At 40.3% G+C, this 16,317-nt stretch overlaps 1 protein-coding gene across 4 annotated transcripts in view; it reads right to left on the reverse strand.

Annotated features, from left to right (window-relative positions):
• The window catches only part of padi2 (peptidyl arginine deiminase, type II), a 52,407-nt gene extending 36,095 nt beyond the window's left edge, over nt 1-16,312 (reverse strand). The window contains exons 1-2 of one of the 4 annotated variants that reach the window (XM_052038958.1): nt 16,178-16,288; nt 796-860 (exon numbers count right to left, since the gene is read on the reverse strand). The gene's annotated coding sequence lies outside the window, so the exon portion shown is untranslated. Of the gene's footprint in view, nt 1-795; nt 861-4,794; nt 4,919-13,890; nt 14,041-16,177 lie in introns of those variants that run through there. The other 3 variants (XM_052038960.1, XM_052038959.1, XM_052038962.1) reach the window with 3 other exon arrangements.
• Between the last annotated feature and the right edge of the window lie 5 nt (nt 16,313-16,317).

A 16,317-nucleotide genomic window follows, 5' to 3' on the forward strand; every position in this document is an offset into this window, starting at 1 on the left:
ACTGGGACTTATTATTAATGAAGATTAGCAGCCCCAATCAAACGAGTGGGTTGTTATCTGTTGGTCAACAAAGATGGAATAAAGCTGAGAAGTCGGGTGCAAAGTGCACCTGATCCCTCAGCTCAGCATGATCAGAATCACTCTCTAGATTTAACAGTACAACAGGGTGGTGGGTCAAGTGTACTGGCATCTGACCTCCTGCCTGTACCTGACTTCAATGCTGCGGTGCACAGAGGGCAGCTCTTTCCTGCAATTTGAACCACTGTGCACATTAGAAATCAAGCCAGATTAATACAGTTTGAGTTTATCATTTAAGCAATTGTCAGAATGCAGAACCTATTCCTGTAACACTTATTTGTTCCAGCTGGGAGTACAGAAACACTCAGCATAGAAGCAATTCCTCTATTGATCCCTTATTTCCCGTGACTACAGTCTCCAATACTTATTAAGATCCATCAGCATTCAATCTGATTCAGGAAAAATGTAAGTCCTCCTGGAGCTGGTACTTTCAAATATTTGAATAAGTTCCCATTTTCTTTTCCCATACTCATTCTAATTATCTTAACAAGGTCAGACAATGCAACTAACTACCTGTCTTAACTCATCTGACCTGAGAGCCCTTGCCTGAGCTTATTCAGTACTCAAATGCTTGAAGTAAGGATGAAAGAAAACAGTGAGCTAACTTCTATCCACTTCCTATCCTCTGTCTGAGACACAATATATCTTGCTTACAATTAATTTGCAGTCCCAATTGCTCCCTTTTTCAGATGCAACTAACATGTATGTTTGCCATACCTCTGTAGCTGTTGCGAGTGGCTCCTCAAGTTTTCAGTTGCATCTGCCTTCTGAGAAGGATTTCTCTAAATAAATACACCCACATTCCAATTAACAATTCAAATTTGATGACTAAGTGCAAACAAAAATTCCACAAAGATATTCAAGGTAATACTTGCAAAATCTAAAGCATGATCTCACTTTTGCATCTGATTGGCTTAGCAATAAATAATTTTTATTAACTTCCTTAACTATTTGCTGTACTTGAGTATTTGCCTTTTGTGAGTCATACACTAGGACATTCTGACCTTTCTGCATCTCCAAGTTCCACAATCTTTTACCATTTAGACAATATGCTTTTATTTTTCCTGCCTAAACAGAAAACTTTACATTTTCCCACATATTCCATTGGCAGATCTGTGCCTACCTACTTAAACCATCCTTATCTCATAGCTCCTCTTTACTTTCCTACATTTCTTCCTGTCATTCATAGGTATATACTCTCTTCTTTCTTTATTAATTTTTAAATTCTTCTTCAATGTTTTTTTTAGGTTCTTCCCAAATTTCTAAATTGCCACCCATCTTTGTGCAATTGTGCACTTTTTCTTCGAGTTTCATGCAATCTTTAACCCTTTTTGTTAATTGTGATGGTGGGTTTTTCCACTGGAATTTTCTTTTCTCATTAGAATGCATCTTTTCTGTGTGTTCTAAAAGATCCCTTTAAATGTCTGTCACTGCATCTTGAATGACCACTCCCTTCACCTAATATGCCTTTAGGCAGCCCTGTTTTCATGTCTCATAATGCTCATATTTAAGTTTAAAATACTGGTGTTGGACCTATTCCTCTCTCACTTTCAGCTTTAACATAAAATTCACTCAAAAATTATTCACTGCTGCCCTGGTATGCTTTCACAGTGAGATCATTAATTAATCCTATCTCATCACACAATACCAAGTCCAGTGTAGTCTGCTGCCTGTTTTGGCTCCCAAGTATGCTGTTTTAAGAAACTATCCCAAAAAGACTCCATAAATTCTTCACTTGGACCAAATTTGCCCATCTGATACACATCCTTAATCTGAGCTTTGTATATTTGCTTGATAATTAGATCATTCACAGCTATTTTTCTCAGTGCTATTGATGAAGAATCGATCTTACCCTGAGTAGGTCACAATTGCAACCATTCCTGGGTAGCTTTGGCTGTAAACACCTGGCCAGGACCCAGGTTTATGTATTTGGTACATTTTCAGCATCAGACATGTATGTAGTGATTTCTATTGTTGTACAATGGTACTGTCCTTCAGAAATGTGAGTCTCAAGGCTCGCAAATAAATTCACGAAAAAATCTTCACAGCCTGGTGGTCTCCGTTGGGACAACAATTGGAGTGCCATTCAGGAAACATTTGCAGTGAGCTTCAAATCTCCATAAAGCATTTTTCTACACCTCCCAAGTGCTCCAAGTTATTTCACACTCTTACTTTGAGCTTGGTTTAAAACACAGCACTTAATATTTATCATAGATGCCTCCACAGTTATAACATTGAGGACATTTTCTTACTGAGAATAGATAACTAAAGCAAGATTGAGGGCCATGGGGAGGAAGCACAGGTGCACACATGTCCCTACACAGGCATGCAGTCCTATCTTGTCACCCTCAAACAGCACTGTCTCTACAAGCTCTGCTTCACTGAGGCCAGTTTCATTGAAGTATGTGATATTCTACAGGCAGATCTATAGCAATGCACATGTACCTAGGCTGCACAAGATGTGGTGAACATGGTCACTCTTGACTTCCTACCTCAGGATTATTTCAGACAGCTGTGGTTGATCCGGGCCACTTCTCACAATCTGCCTCTCACCACAGCATTTGAGAGATCACTGATGTTCTGTATTCAAGGAAAAAGCAACTTCCTCTACTTTAATTAGTGAGCAGGATGTGGCATTGCACTGGTTCCCCTTTAACCATCCTCAAAGAACTCTACCAAATTTGCCAGACATGATTTCCCTATCATAAAACCACACTGATTCTGCTTGATTGTCTGATGATTTCCTACAGGTCCTGATATTACCTCCTTTATGGTGGCTTTTGGCATTTTTCCCAATGTCAGCTGATAGGCTAATTGGCCTGTTGTTCCCTTCTTTCTATCTCCCTCCTTTCTTGAATAGTGGCATTACAATTGAAGTTTTCCAGTCCTCTGCTGAAGCTCTCCAGAATCCAGGGAATTTTGCTACATTGTCATGAATATATTCACTAGCTCAGCAGCCATCAGGTGCGACGGATGTGGCAGCCTTCAAGGAGATTGTTTTGTTCCTCCCTTGCAATGGCTCCTTGATTATTATTGGAATATTTTTGTTGCCAGTTCTCAATTTCCCATTATTAATTACCAGTCCCACCCTCAAAGGGAGCAGTATTTACATTAACAATATTTCATATTATTTGCTTATTTACTTTTGTACTCCACTTTCTCCCTTTTTAATAATTATTTTAGTCATCCTTTGGTTTCCAAAAATGTTGCAGTCCTCTGCTCTACCTTGTGCAATCTTTTCTTTCAATATGATGCTAACTTCCGTTGCCAGCTGCAGATGGTGCATCCTTCTCAAGGAGATTTTCTTCCTCACCAAGCCTGCATCTGATTGTTCGGAAAGCCTGGGGAGGCTCACTCATTAGTCCAGAACGTGGGCTGGTGTCCAGAGTGCAAACGGGGTGAGCCGCTGGGTCCAGCCTTCAGACTGTGAGCTGGGTGTACAGCTGGAACTAGGCCTGTGTCAGGAATGTGGATAGGTTTGCAGCCTGTGATGGGGTCTGGAGAGCTTGTATACTTACTGCTCCCTTTAATCTCACCAGGTTCACAGAAAAATTTATAACACAACTGCGTAACATCTATCAAAAAGGTGAAATAAAAGTGTGTTTGGGTATTAGTAGGAGTAACATCCAATAGTCCAGAAAATCTGCTGGTCTAGCACTAGCAAGGTCCCAAGAATACCGGATTATTGGAGTTTTACTGCATTTATGACATCTCTCTTTTAATGTCTGCCACTGTTGATCAACCACTTTATCCTCTAATCTATTCTGCTTGTCCACTTTAGCCAAATCTGTTGTCCTACCATTGTAATTCCCTTGCTCCATAGAAAAAATCTTATCTGGATGCATTGCAGCTTGGTATTGCAACTGCTCTGCCCAAGACGACAAGAAATTGCAGAGAGTTGTGGACACAGCTCAGTCAATCGTGAAAACCAGCCTCCCCTCCGTGGACTCTGTCGATACTTCCTGCTGCCTCGGGAAAGCAGCCAGCATTATCAAAGACCCCTCCCACCCTGAACATTCTCTCTTCTCCCTCTTCCATTGGGAAGAAGATACAAAAGCTTGAAAATCCACACCAGTAGGCTCAAGGACAGCTTCTATCCTGCTGTTATAAGACTCTTGAACAGACCTCTTGTACAAAAGAGATGCACTCTTGATCTACCTCGCTACCTTATTGTCTGCCTGCACTACACTTTCTCTGTAACTGTAACACTGTATCCTGCATTCTGTTATTGTTTTTCCCTTGTACTCCCTCGATATACTTGTGTTTTGAAATGATTTGAATGGATGGCATGCAAAACAAAGTTTTTCACTGTATCTCGTTACATGTGACAATAAACCAATTACCAATTATTTAAATTTAGGTAATTGTTTCACACCCAACTATCTCACTCTCAATCTGAATTTGAAATGTTACCAGTACAGATGGTATTACTGGAGTTAGGGAGTTCAGTGTCTCACGTCATGATGACTGGCTGTTTGACTTCACTACAGGGTGATCATTAACTGTGTCACCTTTACATTAGCCCACAGTGCCAGCATCCGAGGTGTGTCAGTGGCAGAAGGACCTGACTTCTATACAGTATATTGCTATCCGCATGCTCTTCATGGGTCAGTTCATCTCTGACATGCATGGCTGCACATTGAAACATGGATGTCAGGGAACAGCCAGAAGTCAGTTATCGGCACATACTATCTCCTTCCCCATTGCTTGACTCACCACTGACTCTAGGAGTGGAGCAAAAAGTCTTGAGCTACATGATTTCTTTTTGCCTGGTAGACATGTATTATCACAAGGTGTTTTTTTTCTGCTTTGCTCCATGCTTCACAGGGTGTCCCTCCATGAGGTGAGGACTTCACGAACATCCTGACATGTTGTAAATGCAGCTCCTGATGGTCTCCTGGCCCCTCATGGCGCACGTTACCTCCCTCCTGACATCTATTTCAAAGACAAGTATTTCAGTGTCTCTTACTGTGAAGTGGGATGCTTGTTCCCTGCCTTCTCTGCCTTTCACTCCTTCATTTCAGCCACAATGTGTGTTGCTGTTCCCTGACTCCCGGGAACAACATGCAAACCTCTGGCAGCTGATTGAAATTCACGGATGAAACATTAGAGCTCATGTTGTTTTCCATGTGGCACTGGTTGCTGGGCATGGTGTGATTATGCTGTAGTATAATCTACTATGGTGGCACAGTAATGTAGCAGTTAGCCTAATGTTATTACAGTGCCAGCGATCTGGGTTCAATTCCTGCCGCTGTCTGTAAGGAACTTGTACGTTTCCTCCAGGTGGGTTTCCTCCGGGTGCTCTGGTTTCCTCCCACAATCCAAAGACGTACAGGTTAGGAGCTGTGGGCATGCTATGTTGGCGCTGGAAGAATGGCGACACTTGTGGGCTGCCCCCAGCACATTCTCAGTAACGCAAAAAGAGGCATTTTGCTGTGTGTTTCGATGTATACGTGACTAATAAATAAATATCTTATCTTATCACTATCTTTTACCATGGACCTAAATCACAATGTTTTGGCTTCCAACAATAGAGCTAATGAATTTCTAGGCATTTATGTTTTTGTTTCAGATTTACAGCTTTTTGTTTCAGTTTCTTTCATTTTCTCTTCACAAGCTGCCCCTTGGGGTTGAGGCTGACCTGCTTCCACTCTGAATCTGAGGGACTGCAGATGCCTTCAAGTGATACCTTTTACTGTGGGTGACCACTGCACACAGTTCCCATATTGCCTTGACAGAGCAAGTCTTTCCCTCAAATCGTGACACCCTGTGAAGCATGGAATATCACAGAAAAAACACCCAGAAATAATGGTCTCACACGCACACACACTAATATGGACCACCTGCAGGATATCTACTTTACACAATGTGGTAAGCCCAATTTTTAAGAAAGGAGAGAGAAAACTGGGAATTATGGATCAGCAGTCTGACAACAACAGTGGGAAAATTGCTGGAATCTCTTATTAAGGGAGTGGTAAAAGGCATTTGGAAAGTAGTAATGGGATTGGGCAAAAACAATATGGATTTTTGACAGAGAAATCAAGTCTGGCAAATCTTTTACAATTTTAAGAGTTTGTACCTAGCAGAATAGATGATAACAGTGATGGGTGTATTTGGACTTTCAGAAGCCTTTGATAAGGTGCTATGCAAGATATTATTCAATAAGACTGGAACACACGGTATTGGGAGTAATGTGCTAGCAGGATGAAAGATTAGTGAATGGTGGAAAGTAGGAATAACTTGGTTATTTTCAGGTGGGGAGACTGTGTCCAGTGGGTTGCCAAAAGAATTGTTCGTGGGGCTCCAGTACATGATCTACACCAATGATTTGGACAAGATCAATTTTAACTTATGTATTGTTAATGATACTGAGGTAGATGGCAATGTGGGTCGTGAGGAAGATGCAGATAGGCTTTGGTGGGATATTGACAGGCTATGTAAATGTGCAGGGACATAGCAGATGGAATACAATGTGGATAAATGTGAGGTCCACAAAAAATAGAGAGGAGGACTATTTTTTTTAAAGAATGACAGAGTGAAAGGACTAGGTGCTCAGAGGGACCAGGTTGTCCTTGTACATGAAACACTGAAAGTTAACCTGCACATTCATCCAGCAGTTTGGATGGAAAACAGTGCCACACTTCTATCCGCCATAATCTACAATGTGCCAGAAAATGTCAATTGCTCTGGTGAAATCAACCTCTTCTTCCTCATCAAATTCTTCCTCAAGAGAGTGAGGGGTTGGTGGTGATGGGGAGGGTTGCACTGATAGGATATAATAGCATAATAAATGCAAAATAACATGAGAATGGTGGGGGGAGATGCAATGTTATTCACCTCAATCATTACCTGGAAGTAGTAAATCTATGTTCTTCCACTCTCTGGGTAAATACATTTCCTCTGCAATTAAACTACTTCTGGATCTGCTCACTTCCCCTATATCTATCCTTCCCTAACTTTGCAGAGCTCTGTTAGGTAAGCCCTCTCTTTTTAAAGGAGAGAGACTTAGTCTGTTCAATCATTCCTGAAAGGGTTAACCGCTCAGTTTGCCTTGGCTTACACTTCTCATCTATCTAAACTTAAAACCAGGAAGATGCAGAAAGCAGCATGTGCAAAGTCTTGAGAGGCAGCTGAGACCACAGGAACTCCATTTTATGATTCTGTGACCCAGGATTATTCATTTGGAATTGGGAGATAGAAACGTGAGATTGGCTAAATTTGTGACTGCTGATGCTGGATTTGAGACACTTTCTGATATAAACTCTTCAAAATTTGTATTAGAGACCCAGGGATACATTTTCATTTGTGTTACAGTGTGAAGTTGACATCAATCAAAATTCCAGTAAATCAGTTGCCTGAGTTATAGCTGCGCTGATTATTTTTAAACAAGCTTCAGATAGCTGTCACCCATTTTAAATTATAAGATCCCAAACTTTCACAAAATTCTATCAAAGAAATGCTCGGCTACAGATTTGCCAATATGTAGTTTGTATTACTTTCAAGACTTAATTTAAACTATTCCAAGAGATTTGTTTGTTACTACAACAAACCATTTGTGGACACAGGTATACAGTGGCATGCAAAAGGTTGGGCACCCCTGGTCAAAATTTCTGTTACTGTGAATAGCTAAGCAAGTAAAAGATGACCTGATTTCCAAAAGGCATAAAGTTAAAGATGACATATTTCTTTAATATTTTAAGCAAGATAACAAGCTAATGAAGGTCTGAGACCTTCGTAAAAGTTATCTGAGAGCTCAGATCTCTTGGGGCACCCAAACTTTTGTATGGTGCTCCTTTCCTTTTCTCACTCTAAAATTGTATAAAACAAAAAAAATACACTAATCTTGCTTAAAATGTTGAAAAGAATGTTTCATCTTTAACTTTATGACTTTTGGAGATCAGTTCATCTTCTACTCACTTAACTATTCATAGTAACAGAAATTTTGACCAGGGGTGCCCAAACTTTTGCATGCCACTGTATTTGCTGTAAGTACAATAGATTTACAATGTAAATAGCATTCAATACAAAGAAGCAATATTTAACTAAGACACAGTCACAGTCTGACCTCTGAAACCTGAAGGTCAGCTCACCAGTTTGACCGAGATGTGAGTCTCTTTTCTCTCTGCTTTCTGCTATTGACTGCATACTCTTTTCCTTATATTCATGTTTGCTCTCTATCCCACCCCCTCCTCTCTCTTGTCCTACATTTCATAAGCTGTTTTTTCTTTGAGCAACCCTTTGCTCAAAATTTTGCCCTTAATTCACTTTTTTTAAGTACCAAACCTCATGAGCATGTTCCTGATAGATTTGATGTCTTTGTTCTGGTCCAGGCTATTTGTCAGCTTCAGAATAATACCACAGTCCAATTTTATGCCCTAATATTCTGCAATTTTTCAACAGCAACCAGTATTCCTTGTGGTATTTCTTTTTGACTATCATACTTTAGTACAAGTTAATACATGTTCTGGTAAAGGTCAGGTACAACAAAAATGCTTTAAAATACGTTTATACATTTTACTATTTGTTTAAACTACCTTTTACAAAATCCCTACCATAAGGGAGAGGTATTTTTATGCTAATCCCTTCAAACTATATTTCTGTATGGTTCCACTTCCCATGTTTATTTCTTTCTGAGGGATTTTGTGCTGTTATCATATTTAATTGTGACCTTTGGTGCATCATGTGCCTCCGTGAATTAGGATACTATCAATAAGAGAGGAAGTTCCGTATGTATCCCTAGGTCCCACCAGTTCCTCAAGCCTCCTATGTCTGGTCTAGAAATTTGTCATATTTCTCAACCACTTCTGGCTCTCGTTCTTACGGCATTTGTACTTGACTGAACAGAACCTTCATCAAGTTCCTAATTTTGACGTACTTCTGATTCATCATAATAATTCCATAGCCATGACAAATGTTTATTGGTTGTCCATAAGGGTTTAGTTGGTTCAGCACCACAAGGTCATTTCCTTAATTTCTCATTTAAATGCTATAAATAATATGCAAATACTGAAATTCACAATGCCTCATTGGGAAATGTGAACACTAAAAATTTTCCAATGCTCCTTTTCAAACATTTTACCTCCATTGTCAAGTAACAGTGCATGTCTGACACCCAAAGCAAATTCACCATGTATTTCCACAGCATATTGGTTCACTCACAACCAGGAGAGGGTAGGACCACTCAAAGATAAAGGAGAGAATTTATGCTTGGAGTCAGAGGAGTAGAGGATGTGGGCAGGGTATAAAATGAGTACTTTGCATTGGTATTCACCAAGGAGAAGGACATGGAGGATTGTGAGATTAGTGTGGGGCATGCTATAGCCCGAGGGCACTTTGAGATCAAGAAGGAGGTGGTGCTGGGTCTTTTGAAGAGCATCAAGGTGGGTAAGTCCCCAGGATATCCCAGGTTATTGAAAGATACAAGAGAGGAGATCTCTGGGACCTTGATGAGTATCCTTACTAGCAACAGGTGAGGTCAAGTAGGCCTGGAGAGGAGCCAATGTTGTTCCTTTGTTCAAGAAGGGAAGTAGGGATAAACCAGGAAATTATAAGCCACTTAGCCTCACATCAGTGATAGGGAAGCTATCGGAGATGATTCTTGGGTATACAATTTACACACATTTGGAAAAGCATGGCCTGATTAGGGACAGTCAGCAAGGCTTTGTGCAGGGCAGGTCATGTCTTACAAACTTGATTTGAGTTTTTTTGAGGAGGTGATGAAGGTGATTAGGGTAGGGCAGTGGATGTTGTTTACATGAATTTTAGTAAAGCATTTGATGAGATCCCTCATGGTAGTGTTACGGACTCAGTGAAAGTCCCTTTAAGATAGAGAGTGTGTGTGTATGTGTGTGTGGGGCGTGCTTACGTCAATAGAAGATAAAGGACGTAATGACGTTGTTGAAGAAGTAAGAAGAAGAAAGGAGAGAGAGAGAGAGAAGGGAGAGAGACACCAGCCTGCTTGTTTTCTCTATCGATGGATGAGAAACAATAACTGTGTCTGCCACTGAAATCCATGTATGGAAGTTGGAAGTAATCCGGTGGAGTTCACTTTGTTGCTGACCTGTAGAAGGAAACAGGTATTTATGTGTGGACGACCACGGTTCGGATGCTTTTCGGGGTGAGGAAGTCACTACCGAGTAAACACTGAAGTGTCGTTTGGGTTCCATCGTGGAACATTTGGATTTCGTATTTACTCTCTCTATGTTTCTCTACGTCTACGTCTTATCTTCAGACAACGGTGGTTGTTGAAGAAGCCCTTGCTCATGTTTCACCTTATGGCTTGCGGAACTGAACTTTAAGAACCATTCCAGAACTTGGAGTTTGGGACTTTGTCACACACACACACAAAGAGTTTAGTTTTGGGGTTAACGTTCGAGGTTTAACATTTTTGAATTCTAACATACTAACATTTTTACTTTTATTTTACGTATTATCATAAGTAGTGATTAATAAAATAGTTTTTAACACTGAATCATGCTCAGTGTGTTTCTTTTGTTGCTGGTTCGTGACAGTAGGCTGATCCAGAAGATTAAGATGCATGGGATCCACGGTAACTTGATAGATTGGATTCAGAATTGGCTTGGCCATAGAAGACAGAAGGGTAGTGGTGGAAGGGTGTTATTCTGGCTGGAGGTCCATGACCCATGGCGTTCCGCAGGGATTGGTGCTGGGGTCACTGATAAGTGACTTGGATGAAAGTGTAGACTGGTGGGTTAGTAAATTAGCAGATGCCACAAAGATTGGTGGAGATGTGAACAGTGTAGAGGGCTGTCAAAGGAGATGACAGAATATAGATCAGTTATAAATATGGGTGGAGAAATGCCAGATAGAGTTTAATACGAGCAAGTGTGCGTTATTGCACTTTGGGAGGTCAAATGTAGGGGGAAAGTATACAGTTAATGGCAGGATCCTTAACAGCACTGATGTACAGAGGGATCTCGGGGTCCAAGTCCATAGCTCACTGAAAGTGGCCACCCAAGTAGATAGGGTGGTAAAGAAGGCATATGGCATGCTTGCCTTCATTGGTCAGGGCATTGAGTATAAGAGTAAGAAAGTCACGATACTGCTGTATAAACCTTTGATTAGGCCATATTTGGAGTATTGATTGCAGTTCTGGTCGCCCGATTACAGGAAGGATGTGGAGGCTTTGGAAAGGGTGCAGAAGAGGTTTACCAGGATGCTGCCTGGATAAGAGGTATGAGCTATAACAAGATGTTGAACAAACTTGGGTTGTTTTCTCTGGAGCATCAGAGGCTGAGGGGGAGACCTGATAGCAGTTTATAAAATTATGAGAGGCATAGATAAGGTAGATGGTCAGAATCTTTCTCCCAGAGTAGAAATATCAAGTACTAGAGGACATGCATTTAAGGTGAGAGGGGAAAAGTTTAAAGGAGATGTGTGGGGTAAGTTTTTAGGCATAGAGTGGTAGGTGCCTGGAACGGGCTACCAGGGGTAGTGGTGGAAGCAGATACAATTGTGGCGTTTAAGGAGGCTTTTTGATAGACACACGAGTATGTCGGGAATGGAAGGATATGGATCATGTTACAGGCACAAGAGGTTTAGTTTAATTTGGCATCGTGTTCAGCGCAGACATCGTAAGCCAAGGGGCCTGTTCCTGTGCTGTACTGTTCTATGTTCTACAGTTTCAGACAACTTGAGTGATGGCAGTGGGCTTTTCTGCTTGGCTAACTACAAACAATTTTCTCAAATTTCCATTCAGTGTCACAGCTTTCTCCTTTTCTTTCACGAGACAGGTGTGATATTAAACTTGGATGTCTCCTTTACAGTATCTGTGCCCCCTGGTACTCTGGATGAGTTTGCAGCAGAGATCAAAAGCACACAAGGATTATTGGGTTGCCATGTTTCATTTGACAATTGTCAATAAGATGTTGGCAGTTATTTTAATTTCATGGCTGTATAAATAGATATCAAAAATGATGGTCTATTATCTATGGTGAAAATGCTTATCCACATGTACTATCATTAAGAGGATTAGTGAAAAAATTTGAAAGATTTTACCATATAAGGAATTGTGGTGACTCTATATATATCTGAAGAGTGTTCACACACTTGGTTTCAAAGAGGGAAAGCATTATTTAGGGCATATAAATAACATGGACATAATGACATCACTATGTTTCTCTCTGAAATACTACTTATTCTATCCTTCCTGCTCATAGACTAGAATAAAGTGCACACCCTTGTTCTGAAGATCCCGTTGTTCACTGTTATTATAGCAGATAGAACTTACAAAGATATCTTATCCTTAATCACAGCTGATTCTCAAATACATATCATTCAGCATTACATTTTATTTTCATTGTGACCTCTCTGCAAATTCACTGAGAGAGTATATGAAACAGACCGACATCAATAAGTCCTCGGTTCCTATAACTTCCTACACTCTCTTTGTTTTTCAAGTCTCTTAATTTGGTATCTGCAATAAATATTGCATCATCCCATTGGCCTAAGTGCAAATCATTTATGTAATATATCTCACAAAATGTATTGCCAAAATCTATCTATCTTTTTTACAAATGCTGAAGATTATTTCCAACATTTCTGATTTTGCTTTCACCTTTTGCTTTTCTGTAGTAAATTTCCCCATCCATAAGCTAATTTACTGCAACAGAATAAAATAGCCAGTGCTGTTAGAAAATGGCTTGTTTCTTACTCATTTATACTTAACTCTCATTGATTAGACTGTCCTGTCACATTTCGCCTGAGATGACTGCCACACAGTGGTCTGTACTGGCTGGTAATAGAGTGATTTGTGCTGACTTTTGTGTTTGTGAAAGAAAAAATTGATGCCATGCTGACATAAATCCTGTATGCAAAATGAATGATTGTCCTGTACTGTGAATAACAACATTTGAATATACTCTATTTATGATTTGCAAATGTAATAAATAAAGTATATTGTTGGGAAAAAATTCTTTTGCTGATCATCAGTGATTAATGCTTTGGGGGTTGTTTACTGAACAGCCCCCTGGCTAAATATTACCAATTAGCCTGTGCTTACTATCATAATTAGAACATACTGGCTATTGCAAAGACTGCATGGTTCTCAATGTGTTTATTAGTTAACTGAGTATTTTGCACAGTTATCTTTCTAATTTTGTATATTAACTGAGTAGATTAAATGCCTGGAGCACCAACCTGAAATTCATTCCACATTTTGGGTATTCAGTTATCTAATATGCACTCTCAACTGCCAATCAATATCCCACATCCCCAGCCATTCATTCCACTATTCTGGTTAAAGAATGAAAGATTATCTCCTCATTTCCAAAGGGCAGGAAAAATAGATATAAAGTGTATACTTAACGAATTTTTAAAACTTGAATTAAGACTTTACTTCCATTTTAATTACAGCACTTTAATGAAAACAGGTATTTTCCAATATTAGAATAACTTGCTAGAAACCACGCAGTGTTCATTCGTTTCAGTTACATGTAACTGAAAACATACTTTGGAGTGAAATGCAGATAGTCTCGCCATATTCTGGAAATATAATGAATATAGTATATTTTTTAGAATACTCCCATGCCAAATTACACCATCACTCGTTTAAAAAACTCTTCGAACCAGTGCAGATGAAATTAGATCAAAAATGTTTTCTCAGTTTTGATGAAAGGTCCTGGACCTGAAATATTAACTGTTTCTCTTTGGTATTGGTTTATTATGTCACATGTACTGAGATACAGTGTGAAAAGCTTTTGTTTTGCGTGCCATCCAGACAGCTCATGCTATACATAATTGCATTGAGGTAGTAAAAAGAAAACAGAATGCATGATATGGTGTTGCACTTACAGAGAAAGTTCAGTGCAGGTAGCAAGGGCCACGACGACGGTAGCTTGGGAGATCAACAGTTCATCTTTTAGCCATATGAGAGGTCCTTTTAAGAGTCTGATAATAGTGGCGGAGAAGCTGTCCTTGAGTCTGGTTGTTCATGCTTTCAGGCTTACAGGAGAGAGAAGAGAGAATAACCAGGGTGGGAGGTGTCCTTAATTATGTTAGCTGCTTTCCCGAGGCAGAGTGGGAGGTATAGCTAGACCCTTGAAGGGGAATTGGTTTGCATGATGGACTGAGTCGATGGAGGGGAGGTTGGTTTGCTCTCCATAGATGGTACCCCACCTGCTGAGTGTTTCCAGTATTTTCTGTTTTATTTGAAATTAGACCAAGTTATTCAGGAAGCAACCTCATTGGCTAGCCCTATGACAGCTAGGACTTTATAGCATTGTATCAAATTGGGACCTCAATAAAGTAAATCCCATACTTATTGTCTCAGAATCTGTCTCTAAGATTCTAGGAAAATAGTTATTCAACCCAACATGAGAATAAGAGGTATTTATTTATAACAAGAGAAAAGCTTACGGTGTCAACGACCCTCATTACTGTGGTTTTTCTCTATACAGGCAGACAGATTCTGAAAACTTTCCACATTAACTGTGGGCAATACCAGGGAGCTTGGTACATCATCAAGCCTATCAGACCAAATAGAGTCATACAGCATGGAAACAGGCCCTTTGGCCCAACTAGTCCCTGCTGTGTTGCCCAGCAAACTGGTCCCATCTGCCCTGTATTTGGCTCACAGGCCCTCTAAATCTCTCCCATCCATGTAGTTACCTAGATGCCTATTAAATGTTGCTAATGTGCCCACCTCAACCACAATTTCTGGCAGCTCATTCCAAATATGCGCCATCCTTTGCGTGAAGAAGTTGCCCCTGACATCCCTTTTAAATCTCTCACCTTTGATCTTAAACCTATGCCCTCTTGTTTTTAAGCACCTCCCTCCCTGGAAAAAAGACTATGTGCTTTCACCCTGTCTATGCCCCTCATTATCTTATATACCTCTATCAGGTCACCCCTCAATCTCCTATCTTCCAGGGAATAAAGTCCTAGTCTACACAACCTCTCCTAGTAACTCAGGCCCCCAAGTCCAGGCAACATCCTGGCAAACCTTTTCTGCACTCTTTCTAATTTAATAACATCTTTGCTATAACAGGGTGACCAAAGTCATATACACAATGCATAAAATGACTAAAGCCATATAAGTGTCTTACAAAACATCTCACAAAAGATGGTGTAGAGCCAAATGAGATTTATTACTACCACAGAGCTGATATTCCCTGCCGTGCCAGCTACTTCAACATTACAATGGCAACCTAATTAGGGTCTGCATCCATGGAAGCAAAAACTAGACTGATGCAAAACAAGGCATCAGTGGCCTTGGTAATGCTGTGTTGAGCAGCAAACTGCAAGTTCTGGCCTAGGTCAGCCATCGTTGCCTGGAATAATCCTGAAACTAGGAAGTTGAGTGTGATAGTGAAACCCGGAATGGTCTGGGCATAGGTGTGAGCCTGTAGTTCAGGCTACAGATCTCTGTAATAATTAGTTATGTGAACAATTATTGCTGATTTAAGTCTGTACCACTTTAAGATCTCTCTGCAATTGGAATGTTTAGTTGGGAAATGCTAGACAATAAGAAACACTGCCTTGACATTACACACTTTCATTTAATAATGCACATCCAGTATGTTTGAGAGACGTACAAGACAACTGGTTTGGTAAATCATTGGTCCTCAGAGTCTGAGATCAGAGCACAGATCCTTCTTGGTGGGAAAAGGTGTATCGTAGTAATCCTTTCTGTATCTAATGCCCTGTGGATTCTGCGCTGTTATTCTTACTCTCTAACTGCTCTCATCTCGTAGATATTCAGCTTTTCTCCTTCTACCTGCCCCATTAACCCATCCTCCAGATGAGCTCTATAACTTACCCACACTCAATCCTGGCCTCCCCCCATGAGAGATATTCCTTCTGTCCTATCCCCCATCTTCTCTGCAACACTGGATACAGCAAACCCCAGATGTAGTATTGAACACTTGTGCTCCAGAATTGATTGTGCCTCCGCAATTTAAAACCAACTTGCCATTTCCTCCATCTGAGGAAAGGTCTCCGACCTGAAACTCTCTCCACAGATGCTGCCTAACCTGCTGGTTCTTTCCAGCAGTTTCTCTTGGTATTGGTTTATTATTGTCACTTGTACCGAGGTACAGTGTAGAACTTGTCTTGCATACCGATTTAAAAGAAAACTTACCGGATTTTTTAAAAAACGCACAGCTGTTTTAATGTATTTCTGAGTCGTTTTACTCTAGATTTTTGCACGAAAACCATCACAATCGGCTGAAATGCAGCCAGATAAAGAATAGCTGGGGTGTGTGAGCATTATCCAGGCCG

The sequence above is a fragment of the Pristis pectinata genome, chromosome 26 (genome assembly GCF_009764475.1).
Source record: "Pristis pectinata isolate sPriPec2 chromosome 26, sPriPec2.1.pri, whole genome shotgun sequence".
Classification (NCBI taxonomy): Eukaryota; Metazoa; Chordata; class Chondrichthyes; order Rhinopristiformes; family Pristidae; genus Pristis; species Pristis pectinata.